We start from the raw sequence: 25690 nt of genomic DNA, 5'->3' as shown, positions 1-25690 counted from the left end.
GATTAAGACAGTATGTATATTTGTGCTGTGCTCTTTGGAAGACGTCTCACACTGTGTGTACAGGATGGGCAGAGGTTTCTGTTTGCAGTACATCCAGCGTTAGAAGTGGGCGGGGACGGAAGGGCACGGCGTGCCCTTACTTCTTAAAATTATGTTAGTCCGTTCCCCTACTTCTTAGTTTTGAAAGAGCGTACCGGGGACTGTAAAATTGCCATACTTTAAAGTACACCTTTTTTTCTTTTTCACGCATGAGTGGTGCAACGTGAATATTCAGAAGGCCTCTGCACTGCGCCCGGCCTCCTCCCCTTCCCCGCTGGGTCTAATGGGCCTGCAAAGTGAGACTGAAAGGGCCATCAGTGTAGCATAGTGCGAAAACGGGTACTCTGATGGCCCTGCGGCTGCTGTGAGCCCGTGATCACACCTCATTTGTGAGGACGCTGCCAGCAAGTTTACATGCCAATTTAAAGCTGCTATTAGTTGGGTTTTGTGGCAGTGATATTCACAGTGTTTACCGGCTGAAGCAACGTTCATCAATGCCTACCAGACTGTTTCCCGGCAATCTCGGCCCGGAGGTGCACCGGGGCCGTTTTCACGCCACTTCTAGTTCTGTTGACAGTTGTCCTCCCCATACAGGCCCCGGTGTAACACACACCATTCCAAAGATGTTTGAGAAACCCAAGGGCAAGAGTGGTTTTGCACCCATAACCAAACGAGTAAGCTCATATTTGGAAGCAGTATTTACACCACCTCCTGACCCATGTGCACATGATCGGACAGATTTAATAATTGCATGTACTAACAGATTCGCCCCCCTGCAAAGCCCCATTGATAATGACGCCATCTGTGCAGACAAATCTTTTCCAACTCAAGCAATGACAGCCCCGGCGTTTGACCCCAGTATTTAGGAGTCTGTTAGTGATTTAAGAAAATATTCCAATGTTCTGAAGTCTATGATTGGTGACCTTATGGGGATGATGAAGGGCAGGAGCAGTGATGGGGCAGGAGCAGTGATGGGGCAGGAGCAGTGATGGGGCAGGAGCAGTGATGGGGCAGGAGAGGCGACAGGGCAGGAGAGGAGACGTGGAAGGAGAGGCAATAGGGCAGGAGAGGTGACCGGGCACAAGAAGTGACGGGCAGGTGACATGACTGGCAGGTGATGTGACGGGCAGGTGATGTGACGGGCAAGTGATGTGACGGGCAGGTGAGGTGAAGGGCAGGAGAGGTGACGGGGCAGGAGAGGTGACGGGGCAGGAGAGGTGACAGGGCTTGAGCTAGAGCAGTAACCGGGTGTGAGCGGTGAAAGGACAGCAGCGGTGAAAGGACAGGAGAAGTGAACGGGGCAGGAGCAGTGAACGGGGCAGCAGAAATGAACGGGGCAGCAGAAATGAACGGGGCAGGAGCAGTAAACGGGGCAGGAGCAGTAAACGGGGCAGGAGCAGTAAACGGGGCAGGAGCAGTGAACGGGGCAGGAGCAGTGAACGGGGCAGGAGCAGTGAACGGGGCAGCAGAAATGAACGGGGCAGCAGAAATGAACGGGGCAGCAGAAATGAACGGGGCAGGAGCAGTAAATGGGGCAGGAGCAGTAAACGGGGCAGGAGCAGTGAACGGGGCAGGAGCAGTGAACGGGGCAGAAGCAGCGACAGGGCAGGAGAAGTGACAGGGCAGGAGAGGAGACGTGGAAGGAGAGGCAACAGGGCAGGAGAGGTGACCGGGCACAAGAAGTGACGGGCAGGTGACATGACAGGCAGGTGATGGGATGGGCAGGTGAGGTGATGGGCAGGAGAGGTGATGGGGTAGGAGAGGTGACGGGGCAGGAGAGGTGACGGGGCAGGAGAGGTGACGGGCAGGAGAGGTGACGGGGCAGGAGAGGTGACGGGGCAGGAGAGGTGACGGGGCAGGAGAGGTGACGGGACAGGAGAGGTGACGGGGCAGAAGAGGTGACGGGGTATGAGCTAGAGCAGTAATCGGGTGTGAGCGGTGAAAAGACAGGAGCGGAGAAAGGACAGGAGCAATGAAAGGACAGGAGCAGTGAACGAGGCAGGAGCAGTGAACGAGGCAGGAAGTGCGAACGGGGCAGGAGCAGCAAACGGGGCAGGAGCAGTGAAGGGGGCAGGAGCAGGAGCAGTGATGGGGCAGGAGAGGCGACAGGGCAGGAGAGGTGACTGGGCAGGTGACATGACAGGCAGGTGACATGACAGGCAGGTGACATGACAGGCAGGTGACATGACGGGGCAGGAGAGGTGACGGGGCAGGAGAGGTGACGGGGCAGGAGAGGTGACAGGGCAGGAGAGGTGACGGGGCAGGAGAGGTGACGAGGCAGGAGAGGTGACGGGGCATGAGCTAGAGCAGTAACCGGATGTGAGCGGTAAAAGGACAGGAGCGGTGAAAGGACAGGAGCGGTGAAAGGACAGGAGCGGTGAACGGGGCAGGAGCATGAACGGGGCAGGAGCAGTGAACAGGGCAGGAGCAGTGATGGGGCAGGAGCAGTGATGGGGCAGGAGCAGTGATGGGGCAGGAGAGGCGACAGGGCAGGAGAGGAGACGTGGAAGGAGAGGCAACAGGGCAGGAGAGGTGACCGGGCACAAGAAGTGACAGGCAGGTGACATGACAGGCAGGGGTTGTGACGGGCAGGTGAGGTGATGGGCAGGAGAGGTGACGGGGCAGGAGCAGTGAACAGGACAGGAGCAGGGAACAGGACAGGAGCAGTGAAAGGGGCAGGAGCAGTGAACGGGGCAGGAGCGGTGAGCGGGGCAGGAGCGGTGAGCGGGGCAGGAGCGGTGATCGGGGCAGGAGCGGTGAACGGGGCAGGAGCGGTGAACAGGGCAGGAGCGGTGAACAGGGCAGGAGAAGTGACGGGCCAGTAGAAGTGACGGGCCAGGAGAAGGGAGGGGTCGGGGGAATTGACGAAGCAGGAGTGTTGATCGAGCATGAGCAGGAGTACTGACTGGACAGGAGCAGTGAAAGGGCAGGAGTAGGCGTTTCCCAGGGCGACTGGAAGGGTAGGGGGCCAGTTTAGTTTGGGGGGACCGGTTTGTACAAGTGTAGGAGTTTTAAAAACACTTCAAAGTTATTTGTATATTCAGCAGGTTTCGGTCAACAATACAAGTGCCAAGATAACTTTGGTGATCAATGTACCTGCTGGAGGGAGATGGGATCATGTTTTGTCTAGTGGCTATTTTACTCATCTAAGGTAGTGTAGAGGGGTAATATGCCTGCTGCAAAGAACATGTACCATGCATATCAAAGAGCAATATGTTATGTGTATAGTTCAGTGGGTACTGCTTTGTGTTCACTTCCCGAATGAAAGGACACTTGAATACATATGGCCTGGCAGTTCGGGCTGGACTGTTCACATTGGGCGCAGGATCAAGACTGATTTGCATATGGCTGGGTCCAAACTGGAATGGCATGGTGAGCAAAAAACGATGGATATAAGCCCCGATCTCTGAACTGGGGTGAATGTATGACCTTGTTCTGCATTCTGTCCATCAATTGTTCTTTTTGCATTTGTCACCCCGAGTGGGACAGGTATGCTCAGACATGAGTCCTGTGCTCTCCATGCCAATGGAATCAAGCTTTCCTGGCTGATGAGGGCTGAAAGCCTGAAACCGGTCCTAGGATGCTTGTTTCCAGTCCAATGAGGACCTGGCCTGGCAGTTCGGGCTACACTGTTCTCATTGGGCACAGGATCAAGACTGATTTGCATATGGCTGGGTCCAAACTGAAATCGCATGTGAGCAAATAAACAATGGATTTAGGCCCATCTCTCTGCACTGGGGTGAATGTATGATATTGCTCTGCATTCTGTCCACCAGTTGTTCTTTTTACTATATTATGATTGAGCAGCCAGCTGGCTGACATGAATATGAAGGAGCCTTTGTGGGTTTCTGTGAGTCTAGATTCTCCTGAAAAGTCCCTTTCGCTTCTGAGCCCTGCTTAACACATGTGTATAGGAGGAGCCCTGCATTCATGACCTCAATGTTTGAGACAAAAAATAATCATGGATTTCTGAACAATGAGAGTAAAAGCATTAAGGTAACATGTGGTTCCTGCTTATATTTCACATGCTTTACATAAACCTGTATTCCCTATGAGTGTTTGCTTTTTCCTGAATTAAACCTCAAATAAACATATCCATTCTTTTAATTAAATAACGTTATAAGCTGTAACTGGTCAGTGAAATGCTAAACGTACAAAAAATTGGTATGTTTTGCTATTTCTAGCCACACCCCTGACTCCGCCCACTGATTCAATCTTCGGTTGTTCCCGCCCCCTGATTCTCCACCCACTGTTCCCCTACTTTTTTTTCCCCACTTCGACCACTGAGTACATCAGAGGCTCATTCGCTGGGCCGAAGCCCACACTCATTTGCATCAGAAGATCTGTGTGCAAAAGTCTTGCAAGTGTGTGCAGCAGGACCGTGTGTCAAGACTGAGTCTGTATATAGCAGGACATTGGAGTGAACACCAATCATGAAGGCATGCGAACTGTGTCCTGAAAGCAGTGCTGCGGTCCAAGCTGTTGCAAAGATGTATTGATCAATACTATTTTATTTATTTATTTATTTCATTTCTAAAGCGCTACAGCTACCCAACAAAGGGTTTCCCGGCGCTGATGATTCAGTGCATTAAGACAGTCAGGTTTCTAGATGTTAAACAGCCAAGTTTTTAAGGCCTTCCTGAATTTCAGGTGATTAGTTTCATGCCTAAGAGTCAATGGAAGAGTGTTCCAGAGGGAGGGTCCAAGGTATGAAAAAGATTTGCCGCCCATTCTCGCCAGCCTGATTTTAGGGATCACAAATTGGTTGGCTGTAGCTGAACGAAGGGTACGGGATGGACGGTAGGGCTGAACAAGGTTTTGTAGGTATTTGGGTGCCTTGTTGGTTGAAATCCTGTGCATAAGGCATAAGGATTTAAATTTTACCCGATTCTCGATTTTTAGCCAGTGCAATTCGCGGATATACTTGGTGGTAGGTGTGGAGATGGGGATTTTCCACAGCAATCTTGCTTGTCGAGGTAGCATATCAGGCGTCTCTGAATGCAGACGCTTAGCATCCGGCCACTGTGCTACTTAGACGGGATCCCATCGCGGCCCCTCTACGAGTGAACTAAGGCTCGCACGGAAAAGGCCCGTATTATCGAGCGCCTTATGTGGAACAGACCCCCGGTCACGGCTACTACTTCCAAACTGAAGTCCCGCATCGAGCCCACGTTCAATACTAGGCTCCATCGGTCACAATCAACTCGACCTGTTTTGGCAGGCTTTTATCTTCATTTCGATTCCTCCGAATCGTCACCCGGCTCACTTGACAAATCAGGCAAAGTCAAACTCTAGTCCTGAAGATGATCCCACTATATTATTGGAGATAGGGATCGAAACGTTCGTCGACTGTTTTGCAGTACTGCTTGTTGTATGACCTTTAACTTTCTCGACAGTTACTGTGGGTTTGTGCTTATTCAAGAATTTCTTGCATTGTATTATAAGCCACCCTGTTCTCCCTGTTTGCCTGTGAATTCTTTGTCTTTTCCTTTGTATTGTTTCCTTTTGACTTGGTACAGGCTTGTGCCCAGTTATCAATGTGCGAATTGTTTTCGCTTTACTCTACCTATTCTTACTATTTTGGAAATAAATACTTCTAGGTCCGGCTGGACACTGAAGAAAAAACACAGCCTTTATCTTTAGCCTGTGAAAATCAATCCTCTAGATATCTTTAAAAAGCTAGGACCTTTGTAACATAAAAATAAGTAGCTTAACCCATGGTCCTTGGCCATTACTTTGGGTTCCCTTGTATACTAAACCTGGAAATGGTACCAAGCACAGGAAGGCAGCAGCCTTATAGTACGAGTGCAGCAGGTCACCAGCTTTACCAAACCTGATGGGGATGCTTGTATTTCTCTAGATTGTGTGCCAATACATCATGGGGTATAACATGGTCAATGTGGGCCAATACATCATGGGGTATAACACGGTCACTCCAGATTATGAGAAATCACATTATCTCAGGAATATCCACCATGACAGTGTAAGTAAGCGTAGTGCAGTGGCCCCGAGCTGTTTACTCACTGCACACCCAAGCAGGGACAGTTGTATGGTGGGTGTGGTAATGTAAGAAATTGCAGGAATAGTTTGAAGGGGTGAGTACTCCCCTCAAATAAAAATCACAGTCCTTGTCAGGGTCAACCAGTAAAGTCACTCGATAAACCAGAGCTCAACCCCTGGCAGCTATGTCACAAAGCAGACAGGCTTAACTTAGAGGCAATGTGTAAAGTGCATATGCAGTCCAAAAACAGGAATAAAGTCACAACACAACAATAACCCCAAACCAATTATTTCAAAAATCAGCCGCGGCTGATCCATTGAGGCGGAGGGGCCACGCCCTCCCACCTTTTGCCCCTCACAAACTGTGTCTATCAGGGTGAACAAAAGGCTTCATGACAGACACGGTTCATTTTCAGGACAGGCAGCCAAAAGCAAGATATGCGCTAAATGTGCAGGCTCCTGGCTACCTAAGATGAACTTTGCTGGGCTGAGGAAGTCACAGCTCCTGTGGGCGTGACCTCCTCAGCTCAGCAAAGGTCCCTGAAGCACTCCCCTCAGTGAATAGGGGTTGCATCACTGATTGCCTCGCACCTGGGCGCTTCAGCTCTAAGCCCTGAAGCGCCCAGGGTCGAGTGCCAATCAGCGACACTTCATCACAGAGTGGGGTGGGGTCAGCAGTTTCACTGAACCCATCCCACTCTGTGATGACATTGGGACTGCTGTCTTCCCTCATTGGCTGACCTTAGGGACTGCTGTCTTCTAATGAGGGAAGGCAGCAGTCCCAAAACTCTTGGTACCGCCGAGGCAGAGCTGCAGGTAAGTGTGTGTGTTTTTTTAAAATTAATGTTTGATGCATGCGTGTATGTATGTATGTATGTATGCATGAATGTTTGGTAATGAGTGTTGTGAATGGATGTGATTGTGTGCGTGTGTGAATGCATTGCTGTGAGTGTGTATGTGTGTGTATGTTCTGACTTCTCCCTCCAAAACTTACCAGCCGCCACTGATAATAGAGTCATTTTTAAGAAATAAAATGACACCAATATGACCAAAATCCAATAAGGAGCTATCAATTCTTAAAGTTTAAATGTAAAATTAGCACTAAAAAGTGTTGAGTCAACCAAGGTCATCTTGTTGCGCTTGACTGGTACCTAGGTGCAAGTTAAGTAACCCTGGGCTTGCGTAGTTTGCGAAGTTTACCCTACTTCGCACTTCGCGAATGGCACGTAGCACAGTGCAAACACGCGTAGCGTAGCGATAATCTTTTGCTTGCTCGCGATCCTCAACGTCAAGTTGGCGACCGCGAGCAAGCAAAATAACATCCCGGCGAGACTTTTTCCTCATTCACGATCAGCCGATCGCGAGCGTGGAAAATAAACCTCCCGGCGAGATTCTCAACGGAGGGAGGTCAGGATTCTCATTGCGAGTGGTCGCGTATGCTCGTGACCGCTCACGATGAGAAACTACTAGTCCGCATTGAGAAAGCTACCGCTCAAGTAGAAATCTACTTGAGCGGCAGAAAACGACCGCTTGCACTGTGCAATATGCAGTTTGCACTGATTGCAAAGTGTGGACAAGCATCCGGCACTGTGCAATCAGTGCGAACAGCATTTTGCACAGTGCACTACGCAGTTCGTGTAGCTACGCATAGCTTCCGTAGTGCGAAGTGCACTTCGCGTAGCTACGCGTAGCGCTACTACGCGAACTACACCCGGGGTTAAAGTTAAGGAGTGGTGTGGCTCACTGGTTAGAGGCGGCAGACCCGGAAGCAGAGGACGGCCCGGGACCAGGGTTCAATTCCCAACGCGGTAGGGTCGTGAACCAGGGTCAGCGGACTCGATAATTCTCGCCTCGGTGCCTACTCTAACCAGGGATCACACTCTGCAACTCTGGGCATTAGCTTGCCTCATCTCCACAACGGCCCCCCACAAACGCTGGTGATGCCTGGTTTCACCTTGGAGATACCCAGGAGGGAACATCTCACAGGGAAAGCCAGGACGGGTTCCCCAGCGATTTATAGCACCAGCATGCCTCCGGGTAGCAGTGCACTTAACAAGACACAGACATTTACATTTACAAGACCAACTTCCATGGAGTGTGGGTTGGATACAGCAAACAGATTTGACCCAGTCGTAAATTTTACCTTCGGATTTAGTCTCTGGAATCACAGTCAAATATCCTCAGTGAAGCAGGGCAGCAGGCTGTGGCCGAAGAGGGATCCATGTCATCAAATTGCCACTGGACGATTTCTCAGTGAATTCGTTGACTTCTGGGGGGAAAGCTCTGAGCAGTAGGCATTTGAATTTTGCTCCCTCTCTAGCCGGATACTTTTCATGCCTCCACCCACTAAAAATTTCTACCTTCAGAAATAGTCAATTTTATGGAGTGAATAACCACGGGGCAAGGCTGCAGCTGTAGTCGGAGAAAGCTCTATGAAGCAAGATACATTCTCCACAAAGACCCTCTTAATCAGATTTCCTGCTGCGGAAAAGCTCAGAGGAGGAGCAACTTTAATCTTTGGCCCAGCCACAACACACATTCGTTGTACTCTTATGTTGTACATTTATCTGGAGTGAACTAGGGAACACAACTCTTGGACGAGTTATGCTTCTTGTCAGGATGGGTTATGAGCAAAAATGGAAATAGTGCAGTTTTAACCGTAAGTTTTATTAGTTCGCAGGTGTTTTAAATTGGGTTTGCAAACTAGGTTTCAGGTCCTCTAAAAAGATGAAGGTTGGTCCTGGTCTTCCAGAGTTCTTCGGAACTAAAAAGATTTTAAGACCCAGGGATCAGTACATGATAGGTGGACTACACTTTAACACCAATCCAGGACCTTTGGGACAGCACGGGCCTGTCCCAAAGGGGGTGAGTCCTGCCTTCTTTCTAACCAATGGGGTATAGGTTTCGAGGGGTAATCCTACCTACTTTTGCAGCACTTCCTATGTGTCCTACTGCTAATGATGATGAAAGACGCTCAAATTGGAGCCAATACATTTCTGGTTAAAATTCTTCTACTTGTGAGTTTAAATTGATTGAAGGGTTCCCTACCCATGCTTTTCTGTTTGACTTTAGACTATTATTGACTCCAATTGTAGCTTTGTTTCATAATTATTCTGTCTCAAGGATGATAGCCAACTAAGCCTGCACGATGAAATTATATACATTGTCTAAACATTGAAGAGTTTAATTTGGAGAGCTCTAGAAACGTAACATAACCAGGAGGAAAATATCAATGCTTTGAAAGGTTGTGAAAAAATGATAACATCGTTACAAGGAAGAGCAAAGAGCTACGGCAACCGGGGAAACGCTTACAGCCCAGACCCTTCTTCCATCTGGGGTTTGGAAGCCAGGAAATGAAGGAAATAACTAAGTTAAACCTTGCAAAATTACAGTAATGAAAAATTTGCATCTAAGGAGTTGAAATATAAAATCTAACTTTTAAGGCGAGTCCATAGAAAGGAAAGATGGACTAATAGAATAAAGAAGGACAAACATAGGGGGTCATTAGGATTGCGGTTTTTCCGCATCCTCGGGGCCGGCGGAAGCCACCGCCGGCCCCGAGGATGCGGAAAAACCGCAGCGGACTGACCAAGGACCCACCGCCACATTAGGATGCCTGGTGGGTCCTGGTTTCCGTCCGCAGCTTTTCCGCTGCGGTCGGCTTACAACCGCGGCGGAAAAGCTCTAATATGGTGGACGGTGTCTTCCAGACACCGTCCACCATATTAGGATGGGCAGTAAATTATGCTTTTCCGCGGCGGGTTTTCCGCAGTGGAAACGCATACGGAACTTCACTGCGGGGGCCCGTTGCGGGCCCCCTAGGTGAAGGGGGGCTGGGGGGTGCACATGGGGGGTACCTATGGTACCCCCCTGCATTTGCATGCAGAAAGCGGCAGGCACCGCGCGGTGCCTGCCTCTTTCTGCATACAAAAGCAATGCGTGCATTTTTAACATTGCCGCGGGTGCAGCTTGAAGCTGCACTCGCCGCAATGTTAAAAATAGAGGATGTGACCGCCAGGGTGGCGGTCACATCCTAATTGCACAGGAGGGTCCGTCCGCGATCCTAATGTGCCCCTAAATTGGGCAAGACTCCTTGGGGCAATCAAATCAAGAGAACAAAGGACATTTTGGGTCCTTGCAAATAAATTCACTAGAGACAAAAACACACAAATTGTAACATCTCGCCAAAGCAGGGGACGAAATATATTCAATAACTATATAAACAAGACCCTGTACTTCCAGTAAGAGGTTCAACACAACAAATAAGTTGGGGGCGAGAATATATCATCTCTCCAAAAAAGGGTTGGGAAGAGAAAATTAACGATCCAGCAGACATCCTCCCAAATAGACAATATAAATAAATATTATGGGCCCAATGTAGGTAATCATACCGATTCAGTATTTAAGAACTGGCAATCGGGATGTAGGTAATTTTACCAAATTAATTACCGAATCGGTATGATTCGGTAATTAATGAATCGGTATTTACAGATTCTGTAATTGCCATTGATTCCTATGGACTTTGAGGCCCATAGGAATCAATGTCAATTACCGAATCAGTAAATACCGATTCGGTAAAATTACCAAATTTGCAAGGGGGACAGGGTGTCACTTTGACACCCTGTTGCACCCCTGATTCTGGCTTGTGTGCCACATGGCACAGGTGTACATGCACAGATGTGCATGTACACAGGAATTCGTTATTTACCATGACATAGTATGTCATGGTAAATAACGAATTCTTAGGGGCCGGTGGCACTGTTTTCAGTGCCACCTACATCACAAATTTGAGATTCGGTGAATTTACCGATTCGGTAATTTATAGAATCGGTAAATTTACCGATTCTGTAAATTTACCGAATCGGTAAATTTAAGGCCCCCTACATCTCAATCACAAAATACTGGTCGGTAACGGCCGAAATCGGCTGTTACCGACCGGTATTTGGTGACCTACATCTGGCCCAAAGTGTGTAGTTCTGAGGAGGATGAGAAAGTCACTTTGTCCAAATCATGAGTAGTTCACACATTTCTGATTGTATCATAGGCAACATAGTTGCGAAGCACAAGCCCTCACCCAGCAAATGATGGCATGCTTCATCATTGCGCTGTGCTCCTCGTTGGCCGTTGCTGCAGAGCCCAACAGGTCCCTCGAAACGGCTCTTTGGCAGAAATCTATTTTCATAGAAACCTAGAGGGCCACTTTAGTATGGCCCTGGTATTTTTGTTAATAGGTTGGCCAAATAAGTGATAAGGAAGTGAAAAGTGGAAGAGGTTAAAATTAACTAAAGATGCAGATGCCCTAAACATTTTTTTAAATATGGGGAGTCTTTGTTAAGATTAGAAACAAAAGGAGACCACAAGAAGTGTTGATGTTACAAAAGGTCTAAACAGGTCAACATGTTTCTTGCCTTAAACTGTCCCCAAAAGGATCAATGGCATTTCTTCAGGACCAAAATGTGTGCGTAATATACATAAGGAGACAGGGATCCGCCTTCACAACAACCAGCTGGCATGTTGGATCACTGATGCTACAGATTTTGGAAGGTTGATGTCTGTCAGGTCCCAGTGACTTTGTTCACTAAAACCAGCTGATGCTTCAGATTGCTGGGGCGACAGATTCTGGAAAACTGAGGAGTACCCTGTTCATCGGAGCACGTGGTCTTAAAAGCAACATCTAATTTCTGGCGTAGGCGTGAGCTTTCATCAATGGCAATAATTCTTAAGGTTAAAATGCACACGTTTAAAGCACGTGCCTTTGCACAACATAATTAATTTTTGAGTTTTGGTATCCCAGGTCCTGCATTTATCCTGAGGAGGCCTTAAATGTTAGGCCGAAACACGTCTACCCCTATTTTCCAGGCTCCACGCCAATCTTCAGGAAACATGTATGTATTACATCGAGTTTTGTGGCCCTAGAGACATTATTTGAGACAACTCTTTGGGCTGTATACTAGATGGTCATAAATCCATTAGACGTTGATACCTGATGTCGGAATGCTCCTATTGTAATTGTTGTAATAAGGGTAGATAATCTGCCATTGCGGCAGCTTTGGTTCAACAACTTTTTAATGCTAATGTGATGTCTCTCCTGTGCTGTGTTAATGTTAGTTATATATATGAACAAAATTGAGAGACTTTTGGCAGCACTCCTGTGAGTTAGTAATTATAACAAAGAGGGCGGAAGTTGTGCACCCTCAGTAAAGTAGACTCTACTGATTATAGAGTGAAAGAGAAACACATGACAAGGTAATATATCAATAAGAATTGTCCAAAAAATAAGGTTCAAGATATAGTCCACTTGTTTTTAGTTTTCTTCAATCTTTATTCTTTTTATTCCAAAAAAAATAGATATTCCCAGCAGATATTAGCAATCACCAACACGTGTTTCGTCCTACACAAGGACTTTTTCAAGGCTGGAAAAGATTTCAAACAATACAATATAATTGCAAATCTAGAAAATATATATATACAATTACATAACAAATTTAAAAACATATATACAATATGTACTGCAAGAAGTAGACACCAATTTATCAATATAAAAACAAAAGAATTCCCAGTACCAAACACGGGATATCTTTTGCCATGAAAGGAATCCCTGTCGGTCTGAGCACACAGTCTATGATCCATACACACAATTAAAATATATATTGATGCACCCACCATAAATAGAGCGAACTGAGATATATGTTGGGCATCATATATAAGCAGAAATAGGCCGGAATTGTAGCAAAGAAGTTTAGTATCTGAGGAGATAAAGCACAACGGGAAATCCAGGTTAGGAAACTCAACTCACTGTTACATGTGTCCAAAGAACAACAAGAATCCTGGGTAGTCTACATCGCAATGGGGCAACAGTCAATGGTATATATTCAGGGTAGCATGATAACTAAATGAGGACTGAGTCTACAACATCAAAGTCAAAGAAACACACATCATCAAAAAGAGATGAGTATGTCTGTGCTGAATCAGACTAACATAAGTCCAAAGTAGTCAAAAATAACAGCAAAACTGTAACCAAAAAGTAAGTATAGCATAATAACTAGATAAGAATTCCATCTGAAAGGCCAGGGCTGGATAGAGAATATACCATAACATTGTGCCTAGGTATCTATGTATGGCCTGTAGGCAGCTGGCATAAGAACCATGAAAGGGAGTAAGTGAAAACACCATCACGTGTGTTATTAACACTGGGCCTGTCTGGACCGACAAGCCGCACCCAAATGTCAAATGATAAAAATATCAAGTAGCTCACCCAATATGATGATAACACGGTGAAAAGTCCTTTGAGGATCTTGATCCGGATCTTCTCAGTGAGTGGGAAAAACTTATATCTGGCTCTTCTTTCGGAATGATTGACATTCTCATCCGACATGCAGAACGCAAAAGAGCCAAACTTCTGACTGAAATTGAAGCTATAGAAGAGGAGATAAAGTCACTCAACCTACCAGAGAATAGAGAAAAAAACTACAACGTTCTTAAGGGAATACTCAACTCTCACCAGATTTACATTAGGAATAAGAAATTTAGAAAACTTAAGAGAGATGAAAATGACTACCGCAATGGAAGGATTTTCACTTTCGCTAAAAAGTTTGATGAAGTGAAGCCGAGAACTGGAACTGCTTCCCTGTCAGAGAAGAGAGGTGACATGACCATGTCAGTTAGTAATTCTGATCTTTCTAGCTGTGCTAGTGGATTTAGTGAAACTAGAAGTGAGATCTCACCCAATAACACAACTCCTGATGTGGGAAACACTGGTTCAGCTTTTTTATTAGAACTAGAACGGTTCCGCAAGGGAACCAAGTCGACATACAGTCGAAAAAACCAAGGAAGCGAACCAGAAGAGGTGGGAGAAAGAACAGGAACAGACGAGAGCAAAAGGGTGACAAGATCAGCCTCACGTGTACAGAGAAAGTAGAGGTAAACAATGATAGTACTAGTACAAGCCAAATCACTGTATGTCCTTCTGAACCTAATGATGTGTCCATTATAAATCTGTCTTCTATTACATTGAGTAGCGCAGAAGAAAATGTTCTAAGGAAGGGCTTGAATTTTTGTCCAATGACCAAACCTGATTTTGTTTCATTACATATTGATTTGTTCAAATTTACCAGAAGACTGAAATTAAAAAAGTTTTTTGATGCCAACAAAAAAGTGTCAACTATTCCTGTATATAATGTAGCTGAAAGTGGACAGACTATACAAGATATAAAAAATGTACAAATGTTATTAGAGCTTGATGATAGCATTGATAATCCACCAGGAATACATGACATTATGATAGATCTGGGTATTGATGATAACTTTGCAACTAGCAGTGGTCTGAAAAACAAATCTATCTTCGTTCCACAACTTCCACCTGATAATTTGATTGATTGTTTTTATAGAGCGGTTACAACTGAGCTCTATAAGCTAGAGAACAAATTCAAATGGTCATCTCACACAAAATGTGACAACATAAGTATTCAGGAAAGGGGAGCCCTTAAACAACTATGCAGTTATAACAGCACGGTTCTTAGAGAGGCCGATAAAGGAGGTAATATCGTCCTTATGGATAAAAGTGACTACTTTTCAGAAATAGACAGACAACTTATGGACATAACAGCTTATACCTGTATTACTGCTAACCCTACATCCGAAGTTAATTCTTGTTTGGAGAAAATGTTAAAATATTGGCACAGCCAAGGGGTTCTGTCAGATGCAGAACTTAGATATCTCTATAATCCTAACCCCATGGCAGCATATATTTATATTCTTCCCAAAGTACATAAAAGCACGACCAAACCACCGGGAAGACCTATAATATCAGGAATTGGCTGTGCCACAGAACACATCTCTGAATATATAGACATCACACTCCAACCCATTGTACGCAATTTACCCTCTTACATAGAGGATACCAAGGACCTCTTAAATAAACTAGAAAATCTGACATGGATGGATGATGCCTTACTGGTGACACTAGACGTCTGTGCTTTATATACCAGTATCCCAGTAGATAAAGGTATGGAAGCCCTTACATATTTCCTATCCAAACGTGATGCCACCCTATACTATCATACTGAAATGATCTTGGAATTCACCCGCTTTGCCTTAAATAACAACTACTTCATCCACAACAAAAAGTGGTTTCACCAACACTCAGGTGTAGCAATGGGGGCAAAATTTTCTCCCTCATTTGCCAACATATACATGGGATTCTTTGAAGAATTCCATATCTGGAAAAATGGTCCCCCTCACTTGTCGAATCACATCATTTTTTGGTGTCGATTTATTGACGATATCTTTCTAATATGGGGAGGGGATGAAATATCGCTCAATCAGTTTGTCACGTATATCAATGACAACATATACAATTTAAGCTTCACTTCCAATCACAGTAAGAGCAGTGTAGATTTCTTGGATATCACTCTGTTTGTGAATAATGACAAATTGGAAAGTAAACTATATCGGAAAAGCACTGCTTGCAATGCAGTTTTGCATGCCAGTAGTGCTCATCCACTGACTCAAATTATGGCAATTCCATTTGGTGAAAGGACCAGATTGCGGCGCAATTGTAGCCGTGACATTGATTTTCAACATGAGATAGGTAACCTAAAAGAACGTTTTGTAGTGAGAGGATATGACAGGGCAATACTAAACAAAGCTCATGAACGCATCAATAAAGTGACTCGATCTGAAACCCTGAAACGGAAACCAAAGAAAAGGAAAAAGAATCTAACTCCAGAAAAAATAGCCTTTATTACTCAGTTCAACTCTCACAGCAACCAGGTGTACAAGAAGATTAACAAACATTGGAGTATTCTCAGAATGGATCCAGATTTGGAATCCTATCTTACTAACAAACCCAGAATTGTGTATAGACGAGGACAAACTCTTAGGAACCAAATCAGTCCCTCCATAATCAAGGAAATAACACCCACAGGGAATACCAATACATGGTTTCCTAATAAACCTAAAGGTTTCTACAAATGCACCCAATGTTGTGTGTGTCAATTTGCTGAGGATAAAAAGAAAAGCTTCAAGTACAATTCCCCACTAACTTATCAGATCAATCAATTTATAAATTGCAATACCAAATTCACTGTATACTGTATAGTGTGTCAGTGTGGCTTAATTTATGTTGGGAGTTCCACAAGACCCCTCAAAGAGCGAATTCAAGAACACATACGAGCCATTCGTAATTATAACAGAAGTTATCCTTTGGCAGTACACTACAATACGGCCCATGCTGGATCTGAAATAATTGCGATCAAATTTCATGGCATTATGGAGGTAAAAGCCAATCCGAGAGGAGGGGACAGAACTAGTGCCCTGAGAAAATGTGAATCTCAATGGCTCATTAAATTACGAGCGGTCGATATGGGACTCAACACTGACCGTGAGCTTCACGTATTTCTCAAAGATTAGATCAGCCAATAATGTCTACTATCCCATACTACATACAGATGTTAACAAATCCTTGTTACGACTATATAATGGTGCAATTTTCTGTATATACTCTTATTCCATCATGTTACGTCATACATCTGAATAAGATTGAATTGTATTAATAATAACAGCTTGCTATTTCCTTTTCTTGGTGTTGTACATCTATTAATTCTTTATTCTGCCTCTCCCTATGGGAGTGAACTGTGTCTGCCCATTAGGAATTTAATTTTTCCCTATATCACTTTGCCCAACGTCTTAAAATACACAAATCCAGTGGAGGCTTAGCATAACTGATGCATGTGTCCAATAACTCTATTTTTTGCCGAAATTCTACTTTTACAGGTGAGGTTTATATGTATTACTTCCCCGTGTTGACATTCAAACATGGATGCCATTTCCATTCAGGTAGTCTGTCTGGTTTAGATTAGTCCTTCTTTGACTTCTACTACCCACCGTTCCACGTGTGTGGCGGCGGTTTCACTTTAGCGAGGAGTGCATAAAATGCCGCCTGTAGAGCTACATCGTTTCGCGTTTCTGGAATCGTACGGGTGAGGATATGTAATTGCCGGACTTATGGTAAGTGCATACTAGTGGCTAGCACATCACTGACAGGCCATTACCGGATAGTTTGGTTATCTAACTGCTGCCCCATTTGTTTTGTAGTTCATCAACTTATCATGGTTGTCAACGATACTTTTGCCAATATACCGGTCCGTTCTCGAGTGTTCGCTGATTAGAACATGACATTACCTATTCGCTTCTACCGAAGACATAACTGTGTAGCTATGTGAGTCCTCCTCTAAATGTTGTTTATGGTAATTTTCACCATAAATAGGTCGATACCGCAATCCTGGCGGGTCAACACATTAGGACGTATATGTCTTTACTCACGTTGTCAATTTAGACAGTCTTTAACATAACGAATTCTTGACTCATTTTGTTGATCGTTTATAGATATTTTTCTGCAACTATATGCCTTTTAGTGATTGAGACACATTCTTTACTGTATTATGTTCGAATATAAACTAGTCTTACTACCTGCTTATACGATGCACCAGTATACAGGCGCACGTCATGATTTCAGTATATTATATGAGATTTGCAAATATACGTTTCATTACCTCTTTCATTAATAGCGCACGAGCGGGGTCGTATTTGACCATTGGAATTGTTACCCTGGACCGGAAGACCCTTTTATTTGTACAACCTTACTTTGACTTTTCACCGTGTTATCATCATATTGGGTGAGCTACTTGATATTTTTATCATTTGACATTTGGGTGCGGCTTGTCGGTCCAGACAGGCCCAGTGTTAATAACACACGTGATGGTGTTTTCACTTACTCCCTTTCATGGTTCTTATGCCAGCTGCCTACAGGCCATACATAGATACCTAGGCACAATGTTATGGTATATTCTCTATCCAGCCCTGGCCTTTCAGATGGAATTCTTATCTAGTTATTATGCTATACTTACTTTTTGGTTACAGTTTTGCTGTTATTTTTGACTACTTTGGACTTATGTTAGTCTGATTCAGCACAGACATACTCATCTCTATTTGATGATGTGTGTTTCTTTGACTTTGATGTTGTAGACTCAGTCCTCATTTAGTTATCATGCTACCCTGAATATATACCATTGACTGTTGCCCCATTGCGATGTAGACTACCCAGGATTCTTGTTGTTCTTTGGACACATGTAACAGTGAGTTGAGTTTCCTAACCTGGATTTCCCGTTGTGCTTTATCTCCTCAGATACTAAACTTCTTTGCTACAATTCCGGCCTATTTCTGCTTATATATGATGCCCAACATATATCTCAGTTCGCTCTATTTATGGTGGGTGCATCAATATATATTTTAATTGTGTGTATGGATCGTAGACTGTGTGCTCAGACCTACAGGGATTCCTTTCATGGCAAAAGATATCCCGTGTTTGGTACTGGGAATTCTTTTGTTTTTATATTGATAAATTTGTGTCTACTTCTTGCAGTACATATTGTATATATGTTTTTAAATTTGTTATGTAATTGTATATATATATTTTCTAGATTTGCAATTATATTGTATTGTTTGAAATCTTTTCCAGCCTTGAAAAAGTCCTTGTGTAGGACGAAACACGTGTTGGTGATTGCTAATATCTGCTGGGAATATCTATTTTTTTGGAATGAAAAGAATAAAGATTGAAGAAAACTAAAAACAAGTGGACTATATCTTGAACCTTATTTTTTGGACAATTTTTATTGATATATTACCTTGTCATGTGTTTCTCTTTCACTCTATAATCAGTAGAGTCTACTTTACTGAGGGTGCACAACTTCCGCCCTCTTTGTTATAATTACTAACTCACAGGAGTGCTGCCAAAAGTCTCTCAATTTTGTTCAAATTTGTGTAACACATTTCTGTGTGTTCTAACGGCACCTCTGGGTGGTAGGTGCCCTGAGTTTCTATAGCACCCTATTGACCATTACTTTCCTGGAAGAATTAAGTTTACTTTTTGATGTGTACTAAATTTAGGAATAACATATTTGCTTTGTAAAGTGTGTGCGGACGTTTCCCTTTGGGAACACTACCACCCATCTCTGTTTGAATGTTATAAGTGAGCCCTGCAACACTTGTTTCTCTGTACACGTGAACTGTGTAAGATTGAACACAGATTCAAAATATTATTAGACGACCAGTACTTGAAATGGCTAATTTTTCAGATGATAGAGACAAATTATTCAATGATATTTTTCATGACAAGGGAACCCATGCTAAACCGACCACGAGTGTAGAAGATAAACCTGTTGGTCTGAAACAGTTATTTGTGAAATTAGAAAGACTCCGTAAAGCGGAACTTTCTAGGTGGTGGGATCTGGCCACTTTAAAGAAGTATATAGAACTAAAACAAATCCCCAGTGGGTTACGTGTAATTATTTTCCCGACCTTTGAGGATCTTGATCCGGATCTTCTCAGTGAGTGGGAAAAACTTATATCTGGCTCTTCTTTCGGAATGATTGACATTCTCATCCGACATGCAGAACGCAAAAGAGCCAAACTTCTGACTGAAATTGAAGCTATAGAAGAGGAGATAAAGTCACTCAACCTACCAGAGAATACAGAAAAAAACTACAACGTTCTTAAGGGAATACTCAACTCTCACCAGATTTACATTAGGAATAAGAAATTTAGAAAACTTAAGAGAGATGAAAATGACTACCGCAATGGAAGGATTTTCACTTTCGCTAAAAAGTTTGATGAAGTGAAGCCGAGAACTGGAACTGCTTCCCTGTCAGAGAAGAGAGGTGACATGACCATGTCAGTTAGTAATTCTGATCTTTCTAGCTGTGCTAGTGGATTTAGTGAAACTAGAAGTGAGATCTCACCCAATAACACAACTCCTGATGTGGGAAACACTGGTTCAGCTTTTTTATTAGAACTAGAACGGTTCCGCAAGGGAACCAAGTCGACATACAGTCGAAAAAACCAAGGAAGCAAACCATAAGAGGTGGGAGAAAGAACAGGAACAGACGAGAGCAAAAGGGTGAAAAGATCAGCCTCACGTGTACAGAGAAAGTAGAGGTAAACAATGATAGTAGTAGTACAAGCCAAATCACTGTATGTCCTTCTGAACCTAATGATGTGTCCATTATAAATCTGTCTTCTATTACATTGAGTAGCGCAGAAGAAAATGTTCTAAGGAAGGGCTTGAATTTTTGTCCAATGACCAAACCTGATTTTGTTTCATTACATATTGATTTGTTCAAATTTACCAGAAGACTGAAATTAAAAAAGTTTTTTGATGCCAACAAAAAAGTGTCAACTATTCCTGTATCTAATGTAGCTGAAAGTGGACAGACTATACAAGATATACAAAATGTACAAATGTTATTAGAGCTTGATGATAGCATTGATAATCCACCAGGAATACATGACATTATGATAGATCTGGGTATTGATGATAACTTTGCAACTAGCAGTGGTCTGAAAAACAAATCTATCTTCGTTCCACAACTTCCACCTGATAATTTGATTGATTGTTTTTATATAGCGGTTACAACTGAGCTCTATAAGCTAGAGAACAAATTCAAATGGTCATCTCACACAAAATGTGACAACATAAGTATTCAGGAAAGGGGAGCCCTTAAACAACTATGCAGTTATAACAGCACGGTTCTTAGAGAGGCCGATAAAGGAGGTAATATCGTCCTTATGGATACAAGTGACTACTTTTCAGAAATAGACAGACAACTTATGGACATAACAGCTTATACCTGTATTACAGCTAACCCTACATCCGAAGTTAATTCTTGTTTGGAGAAAATGTTAAAATATTGGCACAGCCAAGGGGTTCTGTCAGATGCAGAACTTAGATATCTCTATAATCCTAACCCCATGGCAGCATATATTTATATTCTTCCCAAAGTACATAAAAGCACGACCAAACCACCGGGAAGACCTATAATATCAGGAATTGGCTGTGCCACAGAACACATCTCTGAATATATAGACATCACACTCCAACCCATTGTACGCAATTTCCCCTCTTACATAGAGGATACCAAGGACCTCTTAAATAAACTAGAAAATCTGACATGGATGGATGATGCCTTACTGGTGACACTAGACGTCTGTGCTTTATATACCAGTATCCCAGTAGATAAAGGTATGGAAGCCCTTACATATTTCCTATCCAAACGTGATGCCACCCTATACTATCATACTGAAATGATCTTGGAATTCACCCGCTTTGCCTTAAATAACAACTACTTCATCCACAACAAAAAGTGGTTTCACGAACACTCAGGTGTAGCAATGGGGGCAAAATTTTCTCCCTCATTTGCCAACATATACATGGGATTCTTTGAAGAATTACATATCTGGAAAAATGGTCCACCTCACTTGTCGAATCACATCGTTTTTTGGTGTCGATTTATTGACGATATCTTTCTAATATGGGGAGGTGATGAAATATCGCTCAATCAGTTTGTCACGTATATCAATGACAACATATACAATTTAAGCTTCACTTCCAACCACAGTAAGAGCAGTGTAGATTTCTTGGATATCACTCTGTTTGTGAATAATGACAAATTGGAAAGTAAACTATATCGGAAAAGCACTGCTTGCAATGCAGTTTTGCATGCCAGTAGTGCTCATCCACTGACTCAAATTATGGCAATTCCATTTGGTGAAATGACCAGATTGCGGCGCAATTGTAGCCGTGACATTGATTTTCAACATGAGATAGGTAACCTAAAAGAACGTTTTGTAGTGAGAGGATATGACAGGGCAATACTAAACAAAGCTCATGAACGCATCAATAAAGTGACTAGATCTGAAACCCTGAAACGGAAACCAAAGAAAAGGAAAAAGAATCTAACTCCAGAAAAAATAGCCTTTATTACTCAGTTCAACTCTCACAGCAACCAGGTGTACAAGAAGATTAACAAACATTGGAGTATTCTCAGAATGGATCCAGATTTGGAATCCTATCTTACTAACAAACCCAGAATTGTGTATAGACGAGGACAAACTCTTAGGAACCAAATCAGTCCCATCATAATCAAGGAAATAACACCCACAGGGAATACCAATACATGGTTTCCTAATAAACCTAAAGGTTTCTACAAATGCACCCAATGTTGTGTGTGTCAATTTGCTGAGGATAAAAAGAAAAGCTTCAAGTACAATTCCCCACTAACTTATCAGATCAATCAATTTATAAATTGCAATACCAAATTCACTGTATACTGTATAGTGTGTCAGTGTGGCTTAATTTATGTTGGGAGTTCCACAAGACCCCTCAAAGAGCCAATTCAAGAACACATACGAGCCATTCGTAATTATAACAGAAGTTATCCTTTGGCAGTACACTACAATACGGCCCATGCTGGATCTGAAATAATTGCGATCAAATTTCATGGCATTATGGAGGTAAAAGCCAATCCGAGAGGAGGGGACAGAACTAGGGCCCTGAGAAAATGTGAATCTCAATGGCTCATTAAATTATGAGCGGTCGATATGGGACTCAACACTGACCGTGACCTTCACGTATTTCTCAAAGATTAGATCAGCCAATAATGTCTACTATCCCATACTACATACAGATGTTAACAAATCCTTGTTACGACTATATAATGGTGCAATTTTCTGTATATACTCTTATTCCATCATGTTACGTCATACATCTGAATAAGATTGAATTGTATTAATAATAACAGCTTGCTATTTCCTTTTCTTGGTGTTGTACATCTATTAATTCTTTATTCTGCCTCTCCCTATGGGAGTGAACTGTGTCTGCCCATTAGGAATTTAATTTTTCCCTATATCACTTTGCCCAACGTCTTAAAATACACAAATCCAGTGGAGGCTTAGCATAACTGATGCATGTGTCCAATAACTCTATTTTTTGCCGAAATTCTACTTTTACTGGTGAGGTTTATATGTATTACTTCCCCGTGTTGACATTCAAACATGGATGCCATTTCCATTCAGGTAGTCTGTCTGGTTTAGATTAGTCCTTCTTTGACTTCTACTACCCACCGTTCCACGTGTGTGGCGGCGGTTTCACTTTAGCGGGGAGTGCATAAAATGCCGCCTGTAGAGCTACATCGTTTCGCGTTTCTGGAATCGTACGGGTGAGGATATGTAATTGCCGGACTTATGGTAAGTGCATACTAGTGGCTAGCACATCACTGACAGGCCATTACCGGATAGTTTGGTTATCTAACTGCTGCCCCATTTGTTTTGTAGTTCATCAACTTATCATGGTTGTCAACGATACTTTTGCCAATATACCGGTCCGTTCTCGAGTGTTCGCTGATTAGAACATGACATTACCTATTCGCTTCTACTGAAGACATAACTGTGTAGCTAGGTGAGTCCTCCTCTAAATGTTGTTTATGGTTATTTTCACCATAAATAGGTCGATACCGCAATCCTGGCGGGTCAACACATTAGGACATATATGTCTTTACTCACGTTGTCAATTTAGACAGTCTCTAATATAACGAATTCTTGACTCATTTTGTTGATCGTTTATAGATATTTTTCTGCAACTATATGCCTTTTAGTGATTGAGACACATTCTTTACTGTATTATGTTCGAATATAAACTAGTCTTACTACCTGCTTATACGATGCACCAGTATACGGGCGCACGTCATGATTTCAGTATATTATATGACATTTGCAAATATACGTTTCATTACCTCTTTCATTAATAGCGCACGAGCGGGGTCGTATTTGAGCATTGAGATTGTTACCCTGGACCGGAAGACCCTTTTATTTGTATAACCTTACTTTGACTTTTCACCGTGTTATCATCATATTGGGTGAGCTACTTGATATTTTTATCATTTGACATTTGGGTGCGGCTTGTCGGTCCAGACAGGCCCAGTGTTAATAATACACGTGATGGTGTTTTCACTTACTCCCTTTCATGGTTCTTATGCCAGCTGCCTACAGGCCATACATAGATACCTAGGCACAATGTTATGGTATATTCTCTATCCAGCCCTGGCCTTTCAGATGGAATGCTTATCTAGTTATTATGCTATACTTACTTTTTGGTTACAGTTTTGCTGTTATTTTTGACTACTTTGGACTTATGTTAGTCTGATTCAGCACAGACATACTCATCTCTATTTGATGATGTGTGTTTCTTTGACTTTGATGTTGTAGACTCAGTCCTCATTTAGTTATCATGCTACCCTGAATATATACCATTGACTGTTGCCCCATTGCGATGTAGACTACCCAGGATTCTTGTTGTTCTTTGGACACATGTAACAGTGAGTTGAGTTTCCTAACCTGGATTTCCCGTTGTGCTTTATCTCCTCAGATACTAAACTTCTTTGCTACAATTCCGGCCTATTTCTGCTTATATATGATGCCCAACATATATCTCAGTTCGCTCTATTTATGGTGGGTGCATTAATATATATTTTAATTGTGTGTATGGATCGTAGACTGTGTGCTCAGACCTACAGGGATTCCTTTCATGGCAAAAGATATCCTGTGTTTGGTACTGGGAATTCTTTTGTTTTTATATTGATAAATTGGTGTCTACTTCTTGCAGTACATATTGGATATATGTTTTTAAATTTGTTATGTAATTGTATATATATATTTTCTAGATTTGCAATTATATTGTATTGTTTGAAATCTTTTCCAGCCTTGAAAAAGTCCTTGTGTAGGACGAAACACGTGTTGGTGATTGCTAATATCTGCTGGGAATATCTATTTTTTTGGAATGAAAAGAATAAAGATTGAAGAAAACTAAAAACAAGTGGACTATATCTTGAACCTTATTTTTTGGACAATTCTTATTGATATATTACCTTGTCATGTGTTTCTCTTTCACTCTATAATCAGTAGAGTCTACTTTACTGAGGGTGCACAACTTCCGCCCTCTTTGTTATAATTACTAACTCACAGGAGTGCTGCCAAAAGTCTCTCAATTTTGTTCAAATTAGTGTAACACATTTCTGTGTGTTCTAACGGCACCTCTAGGTGGTAGGTGCCCTGAGTTTCTATAGCACCCTATTGACCATTACTTTCCTGGAAGAATTAAGTTTACTTTTTGATGTGTACTAAATTTAGGAATAACATATTTGCTTTGTAAAGTGTGTGCGGACGTTTCCCTTTGGGAACACTACCACCCATCTCTGTTTGAATGTTATAAGTGAGCCCTGCACCACTTCTTTCTCTGTACACGTGAACTGTGTAAGATTGAACACAGATTCAAAATATTATTAGACGTCCAGTACTTGAAATGGCTAATTTTTCAGTTGATAGAGACAAATTATTCAATGATATTTTTCATGACAAGGGAACCCATGCTAAACCGACCACGAGTGTAGAAGATAAACCTGTTGGTCTGAAACAGTTATTTGTGAAATTAGAAAGACTCCGTAAAGCGGAACTTTCTAGGTGGTGGGATCTGGCCACTTTAAAGAAGTATATAGAACTAAAACAAATCCCCAGGGGGTTACGTGTAATTATTTTCCCGACCTTTGAGGATCTTGATCCGGATCTTCTCAGTGAGTGGGAAAAACTTATATCTGGCTCTTCTTTCGGAATGATTGACATTCTCATCCGACATGCAGAACGCAAAAGAGCCAAACTTCTGACTGAAATTGAAGCTATAGAAGAGGAGATAAAGTCACTCAACCTACCAGAGAAGACAGAAAAAAACTACAACGTTCTTAAGGGAATACTCAACTCTCACCAGATT

Source organism: Lissotriton vulgaris, chromosome 5, assembly GCF_964263255.1.
Source record: "Lissotriton vulgaris chromosome 5, aLisVul1.2, whole genome shotgun sequence".
NCBI classification, from domain to species: Eukaryota; Metazoa; Chordata; class Amphibia; order Caudata; family Salamandridae; genus Lissotriton; species Lissotriton vulgaris.
This window is presented reverse-complemented; position numbering follows the sequence as displayed.